This window comes from Muntiacus reevesi, chromosome 3 (genome assembly GCF_963930625.1).
Source record: "Muntiacus reevesi chromosome 3, mMunRee1.1, whole genome shotgun sequence".
Classification (NCBI taxonomy): Eukaryota; Metazoa; Chordata; class Mammalia; order Artiodactyla; family Cervidae; genus Muntiacus; species Muntiacus reevesi.
Genome location: NC_089251.1, coordinates 269,814,348 through 269,841,697, shown reverse-complemented (window position 1 = coordinate 269,841,697; position 27,350 = coordinate 269,814,348). Strand labels below are relative to the sequence as shown.

Below are 27,350 nucleotides of genomic sequence, written 5' to 3'. Positions count from 1 at the left end.
AGCTAGATGTGTAAAGAACAAGAGCAAGTGTCTTCAAGACAGTGGAATCAGCATGTCCAGCGAGGCAGTCAGGAGCTAGAAGTGTTTGAGGAGGAGTTCTGGCAGTGTCAGCAAGATGGAGGGGCTGCCATCGGGTAAAAATCCAGTTTCTTACCATGGCCTCAATGTTCCACCTAAACTGCCCCTGTCCCCCCCCCCGCCCCCCCACATATCCTCCCCAGGTGTCCACATCACCTAGTCTTTCTGTCCTTTATGTGCTGGTCTCACTCCCACCTCAAGAATGAGAGGTGTGCTGCATTTGCTGTTCTTCTGTCTAGAACGCTCTGCCTGGATGATTCTCATAGCTTCTGGCCCCAGTGGTCAGTCAGGCCTCAGATCAAGTGTCATCTCTGGAGAGAGATTGCTAATTACCACCCCTCACCCAACATTAACTTTGGTGGTATTTTCCTCTTCCCATCCCTCACCACTATGAAATGTTATTTCGTTGATTTTTTGAAGTTTGTTTTTTTTGTTTGTTTGTTTTATACTCTCCCCTAAAATAGAAGTCCCATGAGTTTATATTTCTTATTGCTATAACCTAGAACCATATCTAGACTATAAATGAAACTCAAATAGTACTTGTTGAATTTACAATGAATGAAATAAAGCTTAAAGAGGTAAGGCGAGGTATTAGAAAAGAACTAACCAAATTGTGTGAGAGTAAGGACTTCCTGGAAGAGGTATGTTTTCAGTTATTAAAATCAAAGGGGCAAGAGAGCGAAGGTGGCGTGCAGGTAACAAACAAGAATTGTGGAAATCACTCGTTCATCCCCGTCCTTTTTCACTAGATTAGGAACACCTTTAGCACTGGACGGAGAAGGTGATGGCACCCCACTCCAATACTCTCATCTGGAAAATCCCATGGACGGAGGAACCTGGTGGGCTGCATTGCATGGGGTTGCTAAGAGTCGGACAGGGCTGAGCGAGTTCACTTTCAGTTTCATGCATTGGAGAAGGAAATGGCAACCCACTCCAGTGTTCTTGCCTGGAGAATCCCAGGGACCGGGGAGCCTGGTGACCTGCCATCTATGGGGTGGTACAGAGTCGGACACAACTGAAGCGATTTAGCAGCAGTGGCAGTTAGCGCTGAAGCCGCGTTTTACTAATCTTTCACCAGAGCCTGTCCCGGGACCTGGCACACAGATAGGGTTTTACACAATGACTGACTGTGAGGTGCGCAGAAGGGTCTATTAACTCGGCTGCGGTGCAGTTTGTGGCTGGCCACTAAGCTTGGCAGCACCCGTGCGAGGGAGCAGACGGCTTTGCGGAAGACGGCCTCGGCGGGTGGGGGTGGGGGGTGGGGTGGGAAGCGCCCCCCGCGCCTGCGCGTTATGGCGGGGAGCCGGCAGCGTCGGCGCGCGCCTGCGCAGTGCGGTCTTTCCCGCCTCCGACAAGATGGCGGCGGCCGAGTAGCGCGGGGGCGGGTTGTGGCCGCAGGAAGCCCGGCCGCTGCAGCGGGCCGAGGCGGGATGCTGTTCCCAGGGAGCGCCGTTGGCCACCGGTGAGGAAGGTCAAGCACAGAGCTGCCTTCCCGAGCCCCCCGGCGCCCCCTACGTACACCCCCGTCTGCTCGAGTGCGGTCGCCGCTTTGCCTACTTCGCTACCGCCCTGTGCTGTCGGGTCCGGAGCTCCGGCGGCGGCAGGGGCTGTGTCCGGCAGGAGAGGAAGCGCCCGGGCTGCGTCCGTGCTTCTGTCCGCGGGGCGAGCGTCTGGCAGGTGGGTGAAGCTGCAAGCTTCGGTGTCTCCTCTTGGGGCAAAGCTTTCTCGGCTTTGCCCCGCCGTGGCTCAGACCCTGGTGGTGTTCAGCCGGAGTCCACCGCTGCTTTGTCTCCACGTCCCGCCCCCTCTCCGCGCCCCGCTCCAGGCCTCCGGCTGGCCCCTGACTTTGCGTGCCCTCCATTCCCACGCAGGGGCCGGGGGTCGCAGTGCCGGCCGCCCTCCGCAACCTTTCCTGCCTCCTGCTGAAGCGTCAGCCCTTGCAAGCGGTCCCTCCTTTGCGTTAGGTGGGTGGGTCGTCTGCCTGTTTTAGTCACCTCCCCATCTTCCTGGTCTCGACCTTTTGCTTCCTTGAGAAGTCTTTTTAACTGTCTGGAAAGCTTTCCCAGGCTTATAGACTTACAGAGAAAAGCTTGCTATCCAGACGCCAGTGGATTTTGTTCATCTTGTCGGGGGGATCCAGCCCCCAGGAGACTTTGATGGTTTTGAGGAATGGTGCCAGTGACGGCAAGTGATTCTTCATCTAAATTAATCCTTTTCTGACTACAGCGAGTCTTTGGTCTCTAAACATTTTTTTGGGGGGGGGCGGGGCGGACGGAGGGACATATGTATACTAGATGCAGGGAAAGAATTGAGAAGTGGTCCTGGTTTTAAAAGAAGGCTTTGTGAGGGTAAGAAATGTAATAGCCCAAGAAAGGATAAGCGATTTTAGTGATTCTTTTATTCACTGTTAGGCTAAATCGTCCGTTGAAGCTTCACAATCTTGTGTTGTCCAAGCCCTTTGTTTTATTTGGAAAGGACTGAAATGGAGAAAACGCTTTTTAAACTTGAAACTTCTCAAATTTCTTGGGTTCTCAATTGTTATTAGTACTACTTGGCAATCTTTCTTGTACTTGATATTTTCTGCAAAATTTAGGTTGTGCCAGTGTCATTTCTTCTTCATTTATTACTAGGGCAAGAGTAGTCAGAATTAATGGTGTAAAAAGTGCAAACTGAAGGAGGGATGTGGTAGTGGAGGTTGCCATGTCTGATTTTTCCCAATTTTTTCCTGTAATTGGATAATGTGTCAAGAGCAGCAGAATGGTGAAAAATGAAGCTATGAGTATAAATGGTAGTGTATCCACTGAGATTGCAATGGGTGGAGCTTTTAAAATTAAATTGAGTGATATCCTTTTTTTGAAGCCATGCTAGGTGCTCTCCAGAGTTTCTAAAGCACAGACTGTTGTTGCCTTATTGGAAATTTATGCTAAAAGTCTTTTAACAGGTGGGTTACAATTGGCCTGACAGATTTAACTTTTTGTTCTACCTCCTGACACACATCTGCCTTAACCTTTATTGTAGACTTTTAGCCTCTTGATGAATTTCTTAAATTTGGAGATAGAATTGTTCATTTTAAAAGGAGAGGAGATATTTTAAGTGTTTGATTCCTGTACGGGCAGATTCATTCACTTGTTTGTTGCTGTGCTATGCTAAGTCGCTTCAGTCACGTCCATCTCCTTGCAGTCTCCACAGGACAGCCAGACTCCTCTGTCCATGGGACTTCTCCAGGCACGAATATTGGAGCAGGTTGCCATTTCCTCCTCCACAGGACCTTCCCGACCTAGGGATCAGAGCCACATCTCTTCTGTCTCCTGCGTTGGCAGGTGGGTTCTTTACCACTAGCGCCACCAGGTAAGCCTGTTTGTTTCCTGCACCCGAGGACTGCGTGTTTTTACAGGCACTTGTCTCTCAATTCTGTGCTTTTAGCTGACGGGGTAGTGCTCAGCCCTAGGCAGTAGCTCATTGCCTGAGGCATTGTGTCAAGACCTGTCTGACCACAAACAAGCACTCTTCCACACTTATGGAACCCGTTTTCTCTCTCTCTTTCTTCCCCTCTTCCTGTCTTTAGGAACCCTCCCGTCTTTGTGTCTATTCATTCAATTCTTTAGCCTACTGCTCTTTTCATTTGCCTCCCCTAGTCACCAGGATCCCATGGTCATCAGTTTTTACCAGCCCATCATTGATACCTTAGAATACTTAACTTTATGTCAATTTATCTTTCTAGTGCCCAGTTCTGAACAGGCCTAATCACTATCTTGATCCCTGAAGGATACAAGAGACAGTTGTGTGAGGATTTTGGATTGTTTTCATACCAGTTAGTGTTCTGTTATCCTCCAGATCTATAATGTCGATTGTGAGGGGTTTTTTTTGGTCTTACTTCATGAAAGTGTTTATAGCAAATAACTTGATCTTTTCCTTTCCTGAGAAAAATCTCAAGCATCTGAGGTATAATCTTTTCTATCCTGATATCATTTCTTTATTTACTCTTCTCTGAAAAGAAGGAATTGTCCTTCCTTTTCTTCAAGAGCAACCTTCTCCAGATGTGTCCATGATCATCCCTCTTTATCTTTCTTTCTCAGTAATTATCCATGATCACTCCTTTTTAAGTTTTGCCCTCTCTAGCCTCCATGCATGCTTAAATATACCTTTGCCAGGGCTGCCAAACACCGTGCTGTGTGCCGTGCAGCTCACAGAAGCCAGTCTGAATTTTGAGCCTGCTGTGCCACTGTATTTTTATTCTTTAATCCTAGGAGCCTGGTGTAGTTGTTGTTCAGTCGCTCAGTTGTGTCCAACTCTTTGCAACACCAAGAACTGCAGCATGGCAGGCTCCTCTGTCCTCCATTACCTCCTGGGGTTTGCTCAAATTTATGTTCATTGAGTCGGTGACACTACCTAGCCATCTCATCCTCTACCACCTCCTTCTCCTTTTGCCTTCAGTCTTTCCTAGCATCAGGGTCTTTTCCAGTGAGTTGGCTTTTCGCATCAGGTGGCCAAAGTATTGGCGCTTCAGCTTCAGCATCAGTGCTTCCAGTGAATATTCAGGGTTGATTTCCTTTAGGATTGGTTGATCTTCTTGCAGTCCCAGGACGCTTAAGAGCCTTCCCCAGCACCACAATTCTCAATTCTTTGACACTCAGTCTTTATGGTCCAACTCTCACATCCATACATGACCACTGGAAAAACCATAGCCTCGACTCGACGGACCTTTGTCGGCAAAGTGATGTCTCTGCTTTTTAGTATGTTGTTGAGGTTTGTCATAGCATTTCTTCCAAGGAGCAAGCATCTTTTAATTCCATGGCTGCAGTCACCATCCACAGTGATTTTGGAGCCCCAAAAAATAAAGGTCTGACACTGTTTCCACTGTTTCCCCATCTATTTCCCATGAAGTGATGGGACCAGATGCCATGATCTTAGTTTTCTGAATGCTGAGTTTCAAGCCAACTTTGTCATGCTCTTCTTTAACCCTTATCAAAAGGCTCGTTAGTTTCTCTTCACTTTCTGCCCTTAGAGTGATATCATCTTCATATCTGAGGTTATTGATATTTCTCCCAGCAGTCTTGATTCCAGCTTGTGCTTCATCCAACCCAGTGTTTCTCATGATGTACTCTGCATAGAAGTTAAATAAGCAGGGTGACAAGATACAGCTTTATTATAACTCTTTCCCAGTCAGTTGTTCAATGTCCGATTCTAACTTGCTTCTTGACCTGCATACAGGTTTCTCAGGAGGCAGGTAAGGTGGTCTGGTACTGGTGTTTCTTTAAGAATTTTCCACAGTTTGTTACGATCCACACATTCAAAGGCTTTAGCGCAGTCAATGAAGCAGAAGCAGACGTTTTTCTGGAATTCTGTTGCTTTCTCTATAATCGAACAAATGTTGGCAGTTTGCTCCCTGGTTCCTCTGCATTTTCAAAACCTAGCTTGTACATCTGAAAGTTCTAGGTTCACATTCTTTTGAAGCCTAGCTTGAAGGATTTTGAGCGTAACCTTGTTAGCATGTGAAATGAGTGCCATTGTATGGTAGTTTGAACATTCTTTGACATTACCTTTCTTTGGGATTGAAATGAAAACTGTGACCTTTTTCAGTCTTGTAGCCACTACTGAGTTTTCCAAATTTGTTGACATATTGAGTGCAACACTTTAACAGCATCATCCTTTAGAATTTCAAATAGCTCAACTGGGATTCCGTCACCTCCACTAGCTTTGTTGGTAGTAATGTTCCCTAAGGCCCCCTTGACTTCACGCTCCAGGATGTCTGGCTCTGGGTGAGTGACCACAGTGACTGGTGTACTGTTCTCTGTGTATTCGTGCCACCTCTTCTTGATATCTTCTCCTTCTATTAGGTGTGTACCATTTCTGTCCTTTATGGTGTCCATCCTTGCATGAAATGTTCCCTTGATGCCTCCAGTTTTCTTGAAGAGATCTCTAGTCTTTCCCATTGTGTTGTTTTCTTTGCATTGTTCACTTAAGAAGCGTTTCTTATCTCTTCTTGGTATTCTCTGGATCTCTGCACTCAGTTGAGTATATCTTTCCCTTTCTCCCTTGCCTTTCACTTCTCTCCTTTCCTCAGCTCTTTCTAATGTCTCCTCAGACAATCACTTAAGCTTCTTGCATTTCTTTTTCTTGGACTAGTTTGGTCACTGCCTCCTATACAATGTTACGAACCTCTTTCCAGTGATGAACCTCGTATATAAACTCATATAAAACATATGAATCTCTTTCAATAAACTCATATATGAACCTCTTTCAGTTTTACGAATCTGGTAGACACTTTCTCTACCAGATCTCATCTCGAATCCATTTGTCACCTCCACTGTATAATCATACGGGATTTAATTTAGGTCGTATCTAAATGACCTAGTCGTTTTCCCTACGTTCTTCACTTTAAACCTGAATTTTGCTATTAGGAGCTCACGACCTGAGCCACAGACAGCTCCAGGTCTTCTTTTGTTTGTTGTTTTTTGGTTTTTTCCATGTCCAGTTCTAACTGTTGCTTCCTGACCTGCATACAGGTTTCTCAACAGGCAGGTCAGGTGGTCTGGTATTCCCGTCTCTTTCAGAATTTTCCTGTTTGTTGTGATCCACACAGTCAAAGGCTTTGGCAAGTCAACAAAGCAGAAATAGATGTTTTTCTGGGACTCTCTTGCTTTTTCGGTGATCCAGCAGATGTTGGCAATTTGATCTCTGGTTCCTCTGCCTTTTCTAAAACCAGCTTGAACATCTGGAAGTTCACGGTTCACGTATTGCTGAAGCCTGGCTTGGAGAATTTTGAGCATTACTTTACTAGCGTGTGAGATGAGTGCAATTGTGTGGTCGTTTGAGCATTCTTTGGCATTGCCTTTCTTTGGGGTTGGAATGAAAACTGACCCTTTCCAGTCCTGTGGCCACTGCTGAGTTTTCCAAATTTGCTGGCATACTGAGTGCTGCACTTTGACAGCAAGCATCATCTCTTAGGATTTGGAACAGCTCAACTGGAATTCCATCACCTCCACTAGCTTTGTTCATAGTGAGACTTCCTCAGGCCCATTTGACTTCGGACTCCAGGATGTCTGGCTCTAGGTGAGTGATCACACCATCGTGATTATGTGGGTTATGAAGATCTTTTTTCTCATGTCACTACATGGTTCTTTATTGCATCCATACTGGTCTTAACTAAAGCAGATATTTTCAATGCCAGCATTGGATAAATGTCAGCCAAACAGAGCCAAAACAAACTTTGCCATTGTTCTGAGCTTTAGGGCAAGGGTCACAGTGCTCTGGGGCTCATCTTCCCCATGTTAGCTCATTCTTTAGAGTGTGTTCCTTCTTTAGGGTTGCAGGCTACCATATGGCATGCAGAGAAAGTGCCAAACGAGTGACAGTGAATCTTGTCTCCTTTTTTTTAAAGTCTGCTAATTAATAACTTTAGTTAACATCTGCCAAGTCCTTCTTACCATGTAATATAGCGTATTCACTACCGTAACACCAGGGCATACATGTTTGACGTCTTTAATATCATATAAGAGCAGTGAAGCAGAATTAACTCTGACAGAGTTAATTTTTGAGTCATTCCAGTTTTTAAATTTCTTTTACCTTTACTTATATGCCTACCTTCAAGGATTACCTTGATAGTGACGCCTGATAGATTAGCCATACTCCATAAGACAACCCGAAACTGTTTATCTTTAGTTTTAGTTATTTAACTAACTGAACATAAAAATGTGGAAATGCCTCTTGCATTTAAAGAGATTTTGTTCTAGATATCTTCCAGAGAAAGCTGTGGTTACTCATTGATAAAAAGTTGTGGGTCAAGAGAATTTATTGATACTGCCTAAGCTGTTTGAGATTTTTTGTTTTCACTTATTCTGATTATTTAAAAGATGTATTCACTCAATAATGTTTATTGAGCAGCGCTAGGTGCTAGGATGATAATAACTGAACACGTAACTTCTTTTGGTAATTAATTAATTTATTTCAATTGGAAGCTAATTACTTTACAGTGTTGTAGTGTGTTTTGCAGCACATTGACATGAATCAGTCATGGGTGTACATGTGTCCCCCATCCTGAACCCCCCTCCCACCTCCCTCCCCATCCCATCCCTCTGGGTCATCCCAGTGCACCAGCCCTGAGCACCGTGCCTCATGCATCAAGCCTGTCCGGGTGATCTGTTTCACATATGATAATATACATGTTTCAATGCTATTCTCTCAAATCATCCCACCCTCGCCTTCTCCCCCAGAGTCCAAAAGTCTGTTCTTCACACATGTGTCTCTTTGGCTGTCTCGCATATAGATAGGGTCATCGTTACCGTCTTTCTAAATTCCATGTATATGCGTTAGTACACTGTATTGGTGTTTTTCTATCTTCACTCTGTATAAATAGGCTCCAGTTTCATCCACCTCATTAGAACTGATTCAAATGCATTCTTTTTAATGGCTGAGTAACATTCCACTGTATATATGTACCACAGCTTTCTTATCCGTTCGTCTGCCGATGGACAGCTAGGTTGCTTCCATGTCCTGGCTATTGTAAACAGTGCTGCGATGAACATTGGAGTACATATGTCTCCTTCAATTCTGGTTTCCTTGGTGTGTATGCCTAGCAGTGGGATTGCTCGGTCGTATGGCAGTTCTATTTCCAGTTTTTTAAGGAATCTCCACACTGTTCTCCACGGTGGCTGTACTAGTTTGCATTCCCACCAACAGTGAAAAGACAGCCTTCAGAATGAGAGAAAATAATAGCAAACAAAGCAACTCGCAAAGAATTAATCTCAAAAACATACAAGCAACTCCTGCAGCTCAGTTCCAGAACAATAAAAGACCCAATCAATAAATGGGCCAAAGAACTAAACAGACATTTCTCCAAAGAAGACATACAGATGGCTAACAGACACATGAAAAGATGCTCAACATCACTCATTATCAGAGAAATGCAAATCAAAACCACAATGAGGTACCATGTCACGCTAGTCAGAATGGGTGCTATCCAAGAGTCTGCAGGCAATAAGTGCTGGAGAGAGTGTGGAGGAAAGGGAACCCTCTTACACTGTTGGTGGGAATGCAAACTGAACATGTAACTTTTTAGGAATCATGAGACTCTGAAGGAGAAACAAGCTGCTCTGGGAGATAACACAGTCATCGTTTAGTAACTGTGAGTGGTTGGTTCTGAGACCTTGGAGGATATCAAAACCCAGAGATGCTCAAGTCCCTTTTATTAATATAAAACAGTATAGTATTTACATATAGTCTACATATATCCCTCCCATTATACTTTAAGTCGTCTCTAGGTTTGTTATAATAACCTTGTAAGTGCTATGTAAGTAGTTGCCAGGCTGCTTGGCAAATGCAAGTTTTGTCTTTTGGAACTTTCCCCAGATCTTTTCTGTATAGTTTTGACCCGTGGCTGGTTGAATCCACAGTGGTTGAATGGAGAACCCAAGGATACAGAGCACCTACTGTACGTATATCTAGGTAGGTGGTCTAGCATGATCTGCTCATGAGGATTTGACCAACACTGGCTTGCCACTTCACTGTGGGTGGACCTGAATTAACCTTGAAATTTCTTTGAGCGTCAGTTTTCTATGTATGTGAATAGTAATCTTTAATTGGAGTTCCTGTGCCCTTTTGCAGTAGCACTAGCAATTTTGAATTAATTTGTATTAAGAAAGGCTCCCCCACAATTTATATATGTACCTGAATCTGCCTTTGGCTCCCTTACTTTTCTTCTCCTTCAAATGTGATGATTTCAAATTGTGTCCAAACTAGAGGTACTTAACTTTTGGAGGAAAAAATACAGAAATAATGTGTGTTAGTTGGTAGAAGTGTTATAAAATTTAGAAAAATCACGATTTTTATCATTTCTACACCCAGGGAAGACCCTTGACATTTTAGTGATCTTTCAGTCTTCTCTGTGCACATACATAGTTCATTTAAAAAAAGACAAGGCTAGTTGGCTAGATAGTATCATATTACAAATACAGTATGTATTTAACTTTAATTCATAATTATTATGATCACTGTCATTTAATAAGTTTATATAATTATTAGATTATATAAATTATACAACTATCATAATTTATATAATTTAACAAAATATTTATAATATATGTTATCTAGTTATAAATATTTGTGTATTAATAATTTGATAATTCTGCATTTTCACTTAATGCCACATGAATTACATAATACAATTGTATCTAATTATCTTCTATGACATAATTTAATTTTGTTAAGGTTGGAATGATGCATTTCTCAAATGTTTGGTAGAAGGTGTTTATAAAGCCATTTGAATCTGGTATTTTTGTGTGTGTTGGACAGAGGAAAGGGGAAACATTTAAACTCCTCTAGCTTTCAGTAGTTGTAGAACTATTATCTATTTCTTTCTTGAGTCAATTCCCCCCACCTTTAAACTGTGTTCACTTTATATATTTGGGATCTTGTCTGTCTCTAATATTCAATCTTTTAAAGAAACTAACCTTTTGCTCTGATCTTCAAACTTTACAAAAACGTATACAATGAAAAGGAAGGCATCTTCTCAGCAGAGCTGAGACCTTTCCAGAGGCAGTCAGTGTACTTTTTCTCAATGACATTTTTATCTTTTTACAACCCTTTTATTTTTTACTAAAACAGGATGAACAGTATGAGACGTAGTGATCTGTACTCTCTTGTTTTCTCTCTTCTTTTTGTTTGTTTATACATCAACCTCATTTTTAATGCCAGTGTAATATTCCACTTCATGGATGTATCCTGTTTAATTAAAAGTAGTTATGCTTTTTTCCCAGTAAAAACCTGTCCCATTTGTTTGATATAACCTAAGAACTTGATTTATTAACCCTATTGTAGTAATAGACATAATCATTTCAGAGGTCCAACAAGCCTTCCATGTGCCTTACCCTTTCACAAATAAGTTGAAATTAAAATGTTCGTTGCTCTATAATAGCCTCCTTGGAAGAGGGTATGTTCCATTTAAGTATTTTTAATTACAAACACAACTCTCTTCTGTAATTTAAATGCCATGTGATGTTGTTAGCACTTGAACCCCTGTTTCTTCTATAACTTACCCTAATGTGCAGTTTGAGAGATAGGTGCCGTCTTATGCTTCCTCATGGCTGCCCTTGCCACTTATTTATTTATTTATTTTTCATTTATTTTTATTAGTTGGAGGCTAATTACTTTACAGTATTGTAGTGGGTTTTGTCATACATTGACATGAATCAGCCATGAATACACATGTGTTCCCCATCTCGATCCCCCCTCCCACCTCCCTCTCCACCCGATCCCTCTGGGTCTTCCCAGTGCACCAGCCCCGAGCACTTGTCTCATGCATGCAACCTGGGCTGGTGATCTCTTTCACCATAGATAATATACATGTGTCGATGCTGTTCTCTCGAAACATCCCACCCTCGCCTTCTCCCACAGAGTCCAAAAGTCTGTTCTGTACATCTGTGTCTCTTTTTCTGTTTTGCGTATAGGGTTATCATTACCATCTTTCTAAATTCCATATATATGTGTTAGTATGCTGTAATGTTCTTTATCTCTCTGTCTTACTTCATTCTGTATAATGGGCTCCAATTTCATCCATCTCATTAGAACTGATTGAAATGAATTCTTTTTAATGGCTGAGTAATATTCCATGGTGTATATGGACCACAGCTTCCTTATCCGTTCGTCTGCTGATGGGCATCTAGGTTGCTTCCATGTCCTGGCTATTATAAACAGTGCTGCGATGAACATTGGGGTGCACGTGTCTCTTTCAGATCTGGTTTCCTCGGTGTGTATGCCCAGAAGTGGGATTGCTGGGTCATATGCTTGCCGCTTATTTCAAGTTCATCTTCTTACATGTCTTTGAGATGCTACCTTTACTATGACTAACTTTTCATATACTTCTGGAATTTAAAAAAATGTGTTCCCTGGTTGATCTGCCAGTATCATAGCTTTTTAAAGTCTTTTTATTTTTAAATGACTTTGTACTTATAAAAGAGAAAAATAAGAGAGTTCCTATGTACCCTTCAGTTAGTTTCTCCTAATGTTAACATCTTATATATCCATAGTATAATGATAAGAGCTAAGAAATTAGCTTACTGATACAGTACATTTGACTTCGTACTCTTTTACTTATAATGGCTTTGCAGCAATTATTTAATATGTCATAGGAATACTCTTGCTCTTCCCTTCATATTTTCCCTTTTTTTTGCTTGTTTTTTCTTTCCAGTTGTCTAGCTGTAGCAAACAAAATAAAAAAAAAATTTATATAGTATTTATTTGGGGACCATGTAAAATTAACTCAGGGAGAAAGAACATCATTATGCTACTGAATCTTTAGTACAGAAACAAGATATGTCTTTCCATTTGTTGAAATCTACCTTTGTGTCTCTCAGAAGTGTTCTATAGTTTTTCTCATACATGTTTTGAACTCTTTATTCAGTTTATGCCTGTTTTTTTAAAATTATAGATAAGATCTTTTCTTTCATTTTATCGTTTATCTGGTTTCTCTTTGTACATACAAAGGAAAGATTTCTTTATGTTTTGTACTTGACTAAACTACTAGATTATCTTGTTGTAGTAATATTTAGTTGGTTCTTTTGGATATTCTAGTTATTTAATTGTACCCCTACCAGTAGTATTCCTTTCTAATTTCATTCTCTGTGTTGACTGATAAAAATGAGTAACAGTGGTAAAAATGGGGCTTTCCCTGACTATAGTAATATAGTATATCTAGTATTTCCTCATCGGGTGGTGCTGGCTTATTGTGGGTCTGAAATATATTGTGTTTAAAAAGTGTGCTTTTATATCCAGTATTTTCAATAAGAATGGGCATTGAGTTTTTAAGGCGTCTTTTCATCACCTTCGGCATGATAATATTTTTCTTCTATGTAGCTCTATCAGTTTTACAACAGTGACTTTTGTTGTAAATTTTAGATTTTCCATCTCTTGCGGTTAGTTTTTATCAAAGTAGTTTGTATCAAAAGTACACTTTCTAGTAAATTATGTATTTCATTTGGTTTTCAAGTTTGCTTACATAGACTTGAGCAAAGTAGTCTTCTATGATTCTTTTGGTTTCTTTTTGTATTGATATTTTCTTTTTTTTTTTTCATTACCATCTGATAGTACTGACAAATACATCTTTTTTAAAATTCATTAAACCAAAAGAATAAAAGCAGTTTAACTAATTTTTTTAAAATCCCAAACTTCTTAATTTATAATAAAGAATCTTTCAGATTTAATTCTAATTGTGTATCCCTTACCTACCTAAACTTTTCTGCCTCCTTGCGTTAATATCTTAGGGTCCTTGTAGATTTGTTTCTAGTGACCATTTGGATAAAAGTCTAGATAACAGTCCTTTTATAAAACTCTCTTCTCCCCTACCCTGCTCTTAAGGGGTGAGAATCCTTTTAGTGCACACCCTGTCTCCCTGGTGACTCAGAAAGAATCCAATGCTGGAGACCTGAGTTCTGTCCCTGGATCAGGAACATCCATTGAAAAAGAGATTGACTCCCTTCTCCAGTATGCTTGCCTAGAGAATTCCGTCGACAGAGGAGCCTGGCGTGCTCCAATCCATGGCGCTCAAAGAGTTGGACAGGACTGAGCAGCTAACCCTTTCGCTTACTGAGAAGCATGTTTTAAAGATTCAGAGATTTTTCCCATTTCATCAGATAAATTTGAGTTTGTTTTTTTTTTTTTAAATGATGCTGGGTGAGTTGCATTTACGATATATTTGGTATGAAATTCTTGTGATTGTTTAAAAGGCTTTCTAAAACAAATTTATGATTTTTTAAATTTTGCATTAAGCAATTTTGACTTAGGTATGGCGGCAACATATTAAAAGGACATAAGGCAAAGTATTACCTCGAAACATCTTATTTTTCTCATAAAATTATATGAGAACATCCTGTTTTCTAAAGCAGAAATGACTTAAATGTTTTGATTCTGGAGGGAGAGAGAAAAAAAATAATGGTATGTTTTAATTGTCCACCTAAAGGGTTGAATTCTTTTTTGTTCCAGTAAAAAGCACTTTTAGTAGTCTCTTGCTCATTTTGTCCATCTGGCTCTTTTTGTGATTGTATGTGGTTATAGCCTCTGTGTCTAAACATAATTCCAGTAATTTTCTCTTTCCCTGTATTATTACTTTTTCTCTTATTTATACTATTTTAGTGGAAAATTGCCTGTTAGGATTTTATTTGGAGTGAGGAATTTTAGGTCTTACGTTACTAAATGCTGTCAGATTCCCACCTTTGTCACATGATTTTTAATGTACTGCCTCTTTGTAGGTAGAGCTGCTTCTTAGTGGTATGGTATAAAATAGATAGGGCTTCCCAGGTGGCTCAGTAGTAGAGAAACCGCTTGCCAGCACAGGAGACTGGGGTTCAATCCCTGGGTCAGGAAGATGCCCTGGAGGAGGAAATGACAACCCACACCAGTATTTTTGCCTGGATCATCCCATGGACAGAGGAGCCTGATCGGCTGCAGTCCATGGAGTTGCAAAGAGTCAAACCCAACTGAGCATGCATGCACACAAAACAGATAAGTGATCCCACCTATGAATTTCTCCTTTGTTTCTCATGTACCTTCTCAGTCCTTTTTCAAAAGAGTGAATTACTTCTTCACCTCTTGTCGATTGGTCAGAGGACTAAGGCTTTTAACAGTAGATTAACTTTAGGTCTTACTAAGGAAGTTACATAGTAAGTGTATTTTCATGGTATAACTTACACAGGACTTTTATTTTTAGACCATCCTTTTGTTTCTCAATTCTAACAATATCCCTGTAAATTATATTAGAAAAGGTAGTAAATGTCCATTTTACGAATGGTGAAATGAGTTAAAATTCAGGGGCAAAGGTGAAGGCACGACCAAGACTGAAACTGAGACCCGGATCCCCAAATACTAGTCTAGCGCTCACTCTTTTCAGTCATGAAGGTTTTTGAGGGTGATCCCCACCACCCAGGACTCTTGTTTCCTTCCAGATTTATTGTCCCTAGCTGTTGGAGAACAGACGGAGACCTGTGTCACTTGATTTCCCTTGTTAGGGTATCCCTTCCAGTTGCTGAACTACAATATTGTCATGACTAGCCAGTGTTGTAATTTGTCTGCCTTATTTCGTATAGTGGATTTTTACTGCAGAAACATTTTTTTTATGTCCAGATCTATTAAGTATTGCTTGAGTACAGACTCTGTTATACTTTTTAACTCTTAAGAGATAGGTAGAATTTTATTCCATAGAAATTAAACTACAAAGAGGATCTGGGTCTTTGGAACTTCGGTAGTCTGAACATAATTTCTAACATTCTCTAATTCTTCAGGCCAAGGACCTCTTATTACCTGACTATCATCTGTATCTTTCTTTTCTCCCCTTTTCTTTCATGGTAATGTAATTAATAGCAAGGCTGTGCTTCGTTTCTCTTTGACAGTCTCTACTCCTAAAATCATCTGTTTTCTTCAAGTGTCTTTCAGCCTCAATGTGAGCACAGTGGGTCCTGTGATACGTATGCCATAACATGGCCTATTGTATTCATCCTTTTGGATAAATGTAATATAATTTATATTAGCAGTTTTTATCATCTTTCTTTCCAAAAGAGTTGAAGTCTCAATCCAATCCTCTCCCTTGTGTCTGTTTTGTTTAATGACCGCCTTTTTAATGAGGCCTTTTTGGAACTTCATATTTCCCCATGGATAATGTTTAAGACTAGCCTTTTATCAAATGAAAAGTGGTAGACTGCAATACCTAATCTCATTAATCCATTTGGGCTATAAAATTATGTGACTGTTGGGCAAAATCCAGAAATAAATTAATATGACCAATATAAATATATTTCTTATCAATAACTGCATTTCCCAAATCTTGTCTGTAAGACCATTTAAAATATCTCTGAAACCTCAAAAAAATTCTAACCTGATAGAAATCTTACCCACCTGTGAAAAGGCAGGTGTTTTTCAAACACTACTGACGTTCTCTTCTATGTTAACTCTTATTTGTCTTTCATTAAACCCCGGTATTTCGGCTTCTCAGAAAGGCCCTGCCACTCACACAGTGTTGTTTTGGTACTGAAACTGCTACATTAACACAGTTCTTGTTAAATGTCTCTGAGGTTTTATTTCTTTATCCCTTTCTTTGTAACAAGCAGCCACTCTATTTTTTCAGTAGTGAATTTCAAAATCCTTTTTAACCTTATAGGTCCAGGGGTAGCCAAGGATGGCTGCAGCTTCCTATGATCAGTTGTTAAAGCAAGTTGAGGCCCTGAAGATGGAGAACTCAAATCTTTGACAAGAGCTAGAAGATAATTTCAATCATCTTACAAAACTGGAAACTGAGGCATCTAATATGAAGGTATCAAGACTGTGACTTTAAATTGTAGTTTATCCATTTTTATTCCATGTTTCTTCCTGTAAACTTTGGGTTAGACACTTCACTTACTTAGAAGTGTATTTTTTAAGTTAAGCAGTAATCTGTAAACTCTTTCTTGCAAAAGTTAACATTGATATTTTCAGTCCAGATGTTTTTAATTCATCCAGCAAATCATATAAAGAAAATGATTATAAAACCACAGTTGACTAAGTAGTTAGTCCTTAGTTATTTTTAAGCTTAAAAATGAGAGACCAACTTTACCATCACTATAGTGAGGCTGAGCATTCTATGTAATTCACAGAAACTAGCCTCACAGCTGCCAAATTTATCTTAAGGATTAAAACAAAGCATAGTCATCATCCCCAACCCCCTCAGATCTTGTCATCACTTAAGTGCTGCAGTGATAGATCGTCAAGAAATTTGGGGTGACCTAATGAGAAGAGTCCCGAAGTGAAGATTAGTACCTGATTCTATTTCTGGTTTTGCCATAAGCTGAGCTACAGACTGTCGGGTGCCCTTCTGGAATTAAATTGCTTTATTTGAAAAAGTAGTCATTGCACTAACAGAAGATGTCCACGACACTCAAGCCCTGAAATTGGTTTGCTGTATAGCATTGCAAAGCTGTGATAACCTCCATGAAAAGTTATAAAATATTCAGTGTTCACTGGGAAAATATGTTCTTAAATCAAAATAATTGCAGTCAAAACTTTAACTGTTTTAATTTCCAGTTAGGCAGATTTTCCTCTCACTGAATTTAATAGAACTGGAGGTCATCAACAAAACTGTTACCTCCTTCTCTTTTAAAAAAATCCTTCTTGCTACGTGTTTTTTCTGCGCCTTGGCCATTTTACCATCTGGGTTTCTGACCCTCTTCTTCCTGTCTGCTTACTACTCTTATTCCTTATTCATTTATTATTCTCTTCTATTTCTTTTTCCATGCATTTTGAGGTCTCTCTTATTCTTCAAGCTTCTGTGTATTACTGAACTATTGAGCTGCTCCTCTTTTGCCTTTTTATTCACTATCAAAGCAGTTTAGCCTTTTACTCATTTGAACCTTTCTTTCTTTTTCTCTCTCTCTTTCTCTTCTATGCATAAATCTTTTCTACTGTGTTGCCTATTTCTGTGGCAGTAGCAATGACAGATCTCCAAGATACCGATCTCAGATCCTTCATAAAGAAATATTTTTTTCTATAGACTATAAAGAAGCATTTTTTTTTCTCACTGCAAACCATGAAAACAGCTGTGAATCAATTACCTACTAGGTTAAAAAAGCGTAGCTTGATATTTTAACACTGATCAGCATAATGTATCTAAAATTATTGTTCATGACACGTGGTTTTAAAAGTTTAAAGATACAAAATTTAAATTCCCCAGCAAGACTAATGGTTTATCTGCTTCAGAAGTATATTTTGTAGAGAATTCTTCCTAGCACACCTATCTGAATGTCTCTTGTGCAGAATTCTGAGTCCCTTTTTCAAGTTTTTTATTTTTATAAACTACTCGAGCAAATTGAAACTTCATTTTGGTGAAACATTTTAACATACCTTTAGATCTATCTCCATGGATGGAAATGCTGAAATGTGGAATGTCTCTCAGAGTAACACTATAAGGCAGATCCTTAAGTTTCTGCAATGGAATACCAGGTTGGCCTCTTAGGAATGAGGTCATGAATATACATCATGAATATTAGTATTTAAGATATGTCTGAATTCAACCATGAATTGATTACTGCTCAGTGAGTGTTTTTACAGACATCCTTGCAAAGCCATCCACATATTTCTTCAGGATTTAGTGTATGGTATCATAGCAGTTATGCCCTTATACTGAAGTTATTTATGTATCTCCTTTCAAGAAACTTTTTGAAAAAAAAGAAGCAGCAGCAGCTTTATAGTACTAACAGAAAACCATGCTCTGTTTATTTTGTCTTAAAATACTGATGTGTGAATGAAGACACTTGGAAACATTGGAACTTACTACATTGGATTAAAGTTAATCCGAAACAATGGTTATTTTTCAAAAAAATAACTTTTTAGACTTTGTAATACATCATATGATCTTGTATTATGTTTGCTGATCGTTCCTGTGTAATGTGTCCACCCTGTGGATGGCAAGGTGTGTCTCTTTCAATTACATTATTTCAGGATTTCTGAAATTTATACAGTAGTGCCATCTAGTGGCAAAAGAGAATACTGCTTTGTTATTGATTACATGTCATTGATAGTATAAAAATATTCTGTGTGTGTGTGACAGTCAGGGAAATATGTGTACAGCAGTTAAGGAAATGTGAGCATTGACTGTATTTGAGAATATTAAGAAAATGTTTATTTTGTAGTTCTAATGATGGCATTGTGGTTGTGTTTAGGAAGAATCCGTTTTTAAATATACATGTAGAATTTTTTTAGAGAAGAAACAGTATGATGACTGAGATTTGTTTTTCAAATAAATTTGGGTTGAGGGGGAATGGACGAAGTGGTTATAAGCATAGATGAAAGAAGCCCATGAGTTGATAATGTTTGAACTAACATGAGGATACATAGGAGTTCATTACATTATTCTCTACATTTATGGATATACTTGATGCTTCTGTGATTAAAATAAACTGCAGATTTTGTGGGATTTAGAATAAGAATGCAGCAATTATAGCTAAACTTAAGGGAAATTATATAGTATACTTCTTACTCCAGGGCAGGAAGTCAATGTGATTTACTTTAAAATGCTGAGCATCGCAGCATGATAAATATGGTGAAAAATTAAGTTAGTTGCACGGTCGTATCCGACTCTCTGTGACTCCATGGACTGCACCTGTCCCGCTCCTCTGTCCATGGAATTCTTCAGGCAGGAGGACTGGATTGGTTGCCATTTTCTTCTCCAAAATATGGTGAAGTATGAAGCATTTAAATTGAAAGATGGCATGGTGTAGAAAAATATATCTAGGTAAAATATTAACCAACCATTTATATCTCTTGTATTTTAGCAAAATGAAGTATTTATAAATTGTTTTAACTATAAAACCATGTATATGGAGAGTATCTTGTATTTTCAGAGTGTAAGAAAAAAATGAGAAGTAAAAATTCAAATTGGCACAGTTCATAATTTATTTTGAAGATTTAATTACCAAGTATACTTTTATCTAGTAATAAAAAATATCAGTAACTGTGACATAGTGAGGAAAACAGAAGTGGATCAAGTTGAAAACTCCCTTGAAATGACACAGTTACTCATTCATATTTTCTATTCACTTATATGACCACAGTATATTTGTCTGTAATAATTAATTCTCTCATGTTTCTAAAATCTTAACTTTTTAAAAATAATGTTTGATTATATGATTAATTTTTTAAAACCAAACTTCCAGAATTTATAAATACAAATGAATATTCTCTCCTTTAAAATTACATATTTATTTTAAAAACTGTCATTTCTCAAAACATTTTTTGAAATATTTTGTTTGGAATTGCTTTGTAGTTGTGCTGCATCTTTTAAAACCTCTTTGAAATTAAGGACTTCTTTTTAGGCTGTATTCAGTATGCAACCCCAAGCAATTGATCAGCCCTACCGCAGCAATTAGAAAACACTGGATAAAAACAAAAACCATTCTTTTAAAGACATTGGAGAACTGTGAAATCATCAAGAACTATACTAACTAAAATTCCTAAGAGGAAAGAGTCCTTTCTAGATGAGCTGGGATCACCAGTAATTTTCTTCCCCAGGGGTATTTACTGATTCTGTAACACACCGATAATTAATCATTGGCACAGGCATTGAGACTCCACTGGAGGAAGGAAACCGTTGGGCAAAGACGTGGACATGTGCAAAGCATTGACATTTAGCAGGGCTCCAAGTGTATGACTAGTGTCTCACATTCTCTCCAAATGCATGGGGTGTTAGCTGAGTCTTGTTGGGGGGAAGATGCCCGGGAGGACTAGGAAGCAGATCATTAAGAGGCAGTGTCCTGCTAAAGCAGGTCTCAGCCTCAGTGTAAGAGAAGAGATACATTCAGAGAACTCAGCAAACCAAATCAGATGTGAAAGCGAAAGTCGTTCAGTCATGTCCAACCCTTTGCAACCCCATGGACTATCCAGTCCATGGAATTCTCCAGGCCAGAATACTGGAGTGGGTAACCTTTCCCTTCTCCAGGGGATCTTCCCAACCCAGGGATCGAACCCAGGTCTCCCACATTGCAGGCAGATTCTTCACCAACTGAGCTATTAGGGAATCTCATATGAATTTCACTTAAACTGCATCTGCAACCCATTTTCAGTTATTGGTTGAAGGAAATCAGACCCCAGTGGTGGAAAGGGCAAACTCTGTAAGGGAAACTCTAATCTCAAGTCTTTCCTGCTCTTGTATGTATAATGACTGGCATACGGTTAAAAGTTACAAGAAATACAAAGAAATAGGAAAATGACTGATAACCAACAGAACAAATAGTTAATAGAAGCAAATCCCAAGATGATCCACATGTTGTAAGCAAGTAACAGTCAAGGATTTTAACATAATTATTTTAAATGTTTTGATAAAAATGATGGATTAAGTGGATAAAGAGTCAGAAAATCTCAACAGAGAATTGGAACCTATAATTAAGAAGACTCAAACTTAAACCTTGCTGGTAGGAGTATAAAATGGCACAAACACTTTGAAAAACCACTCAGCAGTTTCTTTTAATCACTGTGACTCAGGGTTTAAACCTCCAGATATATATTCAAGAGAAGTGAGTACGTGTGTCCACCTGGAGATAAGTGCAAGAACGTACATAGTAGCATTCTTCACAATAGCCTCCAAACTGGCAACAACCCAAATGCCCATCAAAAGGATAAGGGATGTATCAGTGCAGATCTATTCATACAGTGGACAACTACACAGTATTAAATAACTGATACATACAACAGCATGGATGAGTGTCATAGAGATTTTGATGAGCAAAAACCACGAGACACAAAAGGCTGTATACTGTATAATTTCATTTATATGCAATTCACAAGGAGGCCAACTAACTGATAACAAAAATCAGAGTACTGATTACTTCTGGAGAATGAATACTGATTGATAAGGGGCAAAAGGGAACCTTCTGTGATACTGGAAATGTTTTGTGTCTTCCCTGGGTGGCAATTACATGGATACTTGGATTATATAAGAAATTTAAGATTGGCGTGCTTTTCACATGTATGTTCTGTCTCAGTAAAACAGAAAAGAAATGAGCTTAATTTTTATTATGGAATAGACACAAACTGTTCACAAGAAAATAGTAATGTAGTCATGCTGGGTGGTGTCATCTTGAGACAAAGTAACTGGATCTATAAATTAACTGCGTATTTTTGAGATTCATAACTCAGAATTTACAAGAATAATTTAAGAGAACACATTGGAATAAGTAGCTTTTCCAAGATAGATGCTTTGAAATTTTAATTTTCTAAACTTTATAAATTTCCATAATTTTATTTACTTTATGGTTATTGCTTTTATCAATAGACTTCTAGCCATATGCACAGAAACTTAAAACTTACAAGTTATGTATATTCACTATCTTTAAAATTTAGGAAATACAGACAGAAAGAGATCAAGCTCACCCATTTAAAAACATTTTTTTAATGTTGGTAACCTTTGATAATGTGTATATTTTTCTCTCTGCATTTTATGCAAGCATGCATTCAATGGGATCATATTTTGCAGCATGCTTTTTAATTTAATATAGCTATCATTTCATGTCATTAAGTATTTTATAGTATTTTCACAGATGTATAATATGCCGTTGTTCGGCTAATGCCATAAATTTATTTAATCCTTTATTGTTGTACATCGCCTTTTCATTTCTGTTGTTGGTGTTATTTTAATTTTTCCTTCTTTTTAATATGTTTTTTAAAAACCAATAATGTGCCATTAATTTTCAAAAATTAAGTATATGTCCTATGACATATATACTATGACATATAATTTTCAAAAATTAAGTATATGTCCTATGACATATACAGGGATTTCTTTTAATTGTTGCTTTTGAATTCTTAAATGCTTGTACTTTTTCTGAAAACAGTATTTGTTTTGATAATATCTGTTGTTTTAAAATGAGGAAACCAAAAACAAAAATTGCTTGTAATCCCAACTTCTATAGAATACTCACTGTTAACACCTTGATGATAGGCTGTAGAGAAGGATCATCTATAAAGAAAGACCTGATCAGAGCTGTGCTTTAAAAGTCTTATTAATCTGTTAGTTCTATGCAAGGTAGGACCATTTAGGAGATTATTTTAGTAGTTTTGGTGGGGTCAATAGTCAGGATAATGACATAAAAATAGAGAAGAGATGGCTAATAAGAGATATTAAGCCTAGAATGCATACCACTGATAGTTCCTTGAGAAAGGTAGCTGTTGAATTGTGAGCCTGCGAATTGTAAGAAATAGGATAAGATTAAAAGATCTTTGAATTACAAGCTGCAGTGGATGGAAGGAGACCCAGGATCCTGAAAACTGCAGGTAGTTTTCAGTGGTAATTCTCAAACTTTGTGGAAGAGAATTGTGTCCTGATGTTTATAGTAATCTACATTCATTCAAGAAAGACATCCCTGTGCAAATTTATTTCCTATCCCACAGTTGTGATACACTGACACAATTTCTGACTATAAATAACAGTCACCTCCACGTTCCCACATCTACTTGTCTAAGCCTTTTAACTTCCAACATGGTCTTTATTTGAAGGTCAGATCATTAAGGTCACAGGCTATTTCTTATTGTTAACATAGGAATTCTTTTCTTAATGCTTCTAATGTCACTATCAAGGTAAACCACTGACATAGTCTTTACTATATTTACTCTTTTTGACAGATTTTCTTTTCAATCTATTTATGGATCCTTTTTCACATAGAGGAACACTGCCCATAGCTATAGGATTGTAACTGTTCAAATACATTGTTTTGCATTTGGAATCCTACTTGGCCAGCAAAGATTTTGCTGTGAACTAGAGTGGGATGCCTCAGAATATGTAAAATGTAAAAATATGTATAAATTATTGTTAAGGAATATACAGAAAAACTAGTAGAAAGTGAAAGTTTTTGACCTCCTCTGACAAAAATTTGTTGAGAGAAGGCTTTAGATGGGAAAGGAAGCAATGGACCAAAAGTCAGGAGACAGCATACAGTCACTTAACTGCTGAGTATAAATCAATGTAGTAGAATGTATATAAATTTAGTATATAACTGCTTGGTATTTATTGGGGTGTTAAATGTGTTAATTTGCTGTCTTTCATGGCCATGTTGGTACAAGCTTAGTTTTTCTGTCTTCAGCAAATCTTTTGAGTCTCAGTTGGTCTGTCTGAAAAATGAGAGTAATCCACCTTGTTATGTTATTTCAGAAGTTACAAATATCTTAACTATTCCGTGTATACTGTATGGAGACTATTTGTAATCACCATCACCACAAAGTATCACTGTTGTTGTTGGGCTGTAATTTATTATTTATAATTAGTAATAGGTAATATATGTAAAGTACTTTGCATTTTATATGTTTTCAGATAGATCTGAAATAACTTTTTTCCCCCAGCAGACCTAAATGCCAAGAAAGTTAAAATCATATCTTCAAAAAGTCATTTAGAATTTCGTCATATTGAGATACTGTGTTCTTTTTTACAGGAAGTACTTAAACAACTACAAGGAAGTATTGAAGATGAAGCTATGGCTTCTTCTGGACAGATTGATTTATTAGAGCGTCTTAAAGGTAAATTTTTAAAAAGTGTTTTAAAGTAATTTTTTTAAGCTCCAGTTGTCAGCTTTAGGTGTGTGTGTCCAAATACAGCTTCTCTTGATTAGAATGTTGGTGTTGGATTTTCTTAGCCTCATGCATTAGGATGTAATTTTTAAAGTACAAATACGTAAAAAGTCTATTTGCTTGTCATTTTTTCAGTTATAACATTTAACTGCCTTTAAATAAACTATTTTAGATACCTTTCTTGACAATTTTCAGCTCTTTCTAAAACGCATTGCTCTTTTGCCAGTCATTAAGTAGGCCTTTATTAAGCTTTATGCTATAGACTGGACCCATTGCTTCATTTGAAGGAGTCAGTGCCCTTCTTTGTTCCATTCAGAATAGAAGTGCTTTATCTTTGCACTTATATACACACAACACTGATTTTAAGCCATTTTAAATAGAATTTTAAAAGAATGTCTTTCTTGTTTTATCACTTAAAAATTCAAATGTCAAATCAGTAAGTTTTAATTGTAATTGAAGATGGGCAGAGAAATTACTTTTGGATCCCCAAATATATTATTACTTAGTAGGAATCTAAGAAAGCACATTCTGTCTAATTTTTCTTTAACATACTTTTTCCCCACCAGACTGACTCAAGCTATCTTGGAGGGAAAGTTTAGCTATTCTGTTCATAAATAATTGTTCATTCACTCATATACATTTGTGGCTTTCTCTGATAGAAATCTATAGTTGCAGGCCTCTAAACCAAAAGGTGAACACTTTTTATTTTTTAATGACCCAATATTTGTGTATATTGCAAGATGGTCACCACCACAAATGTACCCTTTTATAAGTGCTTTGACCTGGTGTTTTTTTTTTTTTTTTTTTTTTTTCAGGACGTTTCTGTTTTAGAACCAGTAGTCAGTGAATTTTTCTGGTCATCAGCATTTGAGATAAGGATTTCTTCTGTCCCTGTATAGATCTGCTGCTCAATAACTGCAATAATTTAGTACTCCTGCATACTTTATGTGATATATATATAATGTATTTCAATTATAAAATGGTTTAAAATTTGAGGGCTAAATGTGAACCTAAGGTTTCATTATTAAAAGATAATATAATACATTAGCAATATTTTAGATCACTTAAAGCAGTTGTTTTATTAAAAACTTGTCTGTATTTTATTTAGAACTTAACTTAGATAGCAGTAATTTCCCTGGAGTGAAACTACGGTCCAAAAATGTCCCTCCATTCTTACGGAAGCCGAGAAGGATCTGTATCTAGTCGCTCAGGAGAGTGCAGTCCCGTTCCTATGGGTTCATTTCCATGAAGAGGGTTTGTAAATGGAAGCAGAGAAAATACCGGTTATTTAGAAGAACTTGAAAAAGAGAGGTAACATTTCTTCATTAAGTAGTAAACTTTTATGCTCCAATTTTTGCTAGATTTTGTCGTTTTGTGGCAATACAGAATAGGAGTTATGAAGCGTGTGTTGGAGGATCACAAGCAGCACTTAGAGAGCATTTTCCATTCATTGTCTCAGAGTGATGAATTACTGGGCGTCCTTACCTTACACCTGAAAACGTGAAGGAGGCAGCTTCTTGGGACTCCAGTGCTCAGATGCTCTGTACAGTGAATAATGTACGAATAGTATGCATAATCACAGTGGCTAAAATATGTAATGCGTTTTGATTGACTTTTTGGTTATCTTTTCAAATGAATTAAATGACTACCAGATTTAGTATAAGGTGACTGGTTTCCATTATTAAAGACCTATTTCAAGGAGTCACAAATGAAGCAATTTATCAGTTTTGGTTTCTTAAAAAAATGTTGCCTGATAGAGAATCAGTTCTCCTTTCTAAGAGCTAGTGTGTTAATTCTTTTCTTCTTGAAGTTAAAATCATCACACTACAAGTATCAGAATATATAGTTACCAAGCACTTGGTCAAGTATTTTTGTACGTCCTATGAGATTATAAATTCCTTTTGCATGATTAATACCATATTATATTGATATTCCTAAAAGTTCTATTAGACTTTCAAGAAATACTCAAATGTATAAATGTTAATTTGCATAAATGTCCAAATGTATAAATTCTCTGGGATCTTGGTCAAGTCTTTAAATTTTTGTGTCATTTCCTTCTGTAAAATAGGAATATGGTTCTACCTTGTGGAGTTATGAACAATGGATATTAACATATGGAAAATACCCAGCATATCTCATTGAGAGGCAAAAGACCTTTTACTACTTTCTCTCTGGTTTTAGATGTGTACATCTCTAAAAATAACAATAATCATGGGCCAGAAATAGTGTTAAGCTTTCTTTAATCTCTTGAGTTTCAGTGAATCTCTGTTTCATATCTTGAACCAGGACTCTTTCTGAGAGTCTAGGAAACAGTGTCCTGAAAAACCAGAAGCTAATTGGAGTGTACATTCTTCCATCGCTTTGTCCCCTTTGAACTCTGTCAAGAGGCATGTGAGCATGCCAGTTTTCCTAAGAACTTACTTTGCTTTATGTGATAAAGGCCTAATTTTATTCACAAAGAGTGTGTGTGTATGTAGTTGTCAATACCCTGTGTCCTCCTGGCTCCCACCGTTGTTTGAAGGTAGATTTAGCCCTTGTTTATGGGACAAAATCTGTGTTTTGCTCTTGTACTTGAATGATAGTTTGGCTAGGTCTAGGCTCAAACTCATTTTCCTTCTTTATAATCAGTGTCACTGATGAGAAATTGCATATCAGTCTTAATTCACGTTCCTTTGCAGGAAGTCATTTTTCTGAAGTTTTTAGAGTACCTTGATATGTGTTTTCTTGATTCATCATACTGGATACTACTCACTGTGCCCTTTTGATCTGGAAATTTATTTTCTTCAACTTTTGAAAATTCTGTTATTTCTTTGATGATTTTACCCCCTCTGTTTTTCTGTTCTTTCTTTCTAGACATCCCTTAAGTCAGAGAACTATCTCTGTATCTTTTTTTCCTTGTTCTCTGTATTACCTATAGATACAGTAAGTTTAAGTGACGTAAGTGTTAGAAAACACTCAAGCCAGAACTCAAGCCCAGATGCATACCCTTTTTTTTTTCTTAATTTATTTTTGTTTTTGACTGTGTTGGGTATTCCTTGCTGCACAGGTGCTTTCTCTAGTTGCAGAGAATGGGGTCTTGTTCTGCCACATGGGCTCTAGGGAGCACAGGCTTCAGTGGTTGTGACGCGTGGGCTTAGTTACCCTCTGGGCATGTGGGATCTTCCAGGACCAGGGGTCAGACCTGAGTCCCTGCGCTGGCAGGAGGA

The 27,350-nt window shown here is 38.0% G+C and overlaps 1 long non-coding RNA gene and 1 pseudogene across 1 annotated transcript; both read left to right on the top strand.

Annotated features, from left to right (window-relative positions):
- The first annotated feature begins 1,433 nt into the window (after positions 1 to 1,433).
- On the top strand, positions 1,434 to 19,805 carry LOC136165522 (uncharacterized). The gene is made up of 2 exons (XR_010662541.1): positions 1,434 to 1,755; positions 16,220 to 19,805. It is a non-coding gene; the product is annotated as an uncharacterized lncRNA (long non-coding RNA).
- Positions 19,806 to 24,029: 4,224 nt separating this feature from the next.
- Positions 24,030 to 27,350, top strand: part of LOC136164261 (adenomatous polyposis coli protein-like) — a 46,671-nt pseudogene continuing 43,350 nt past the window's right edge.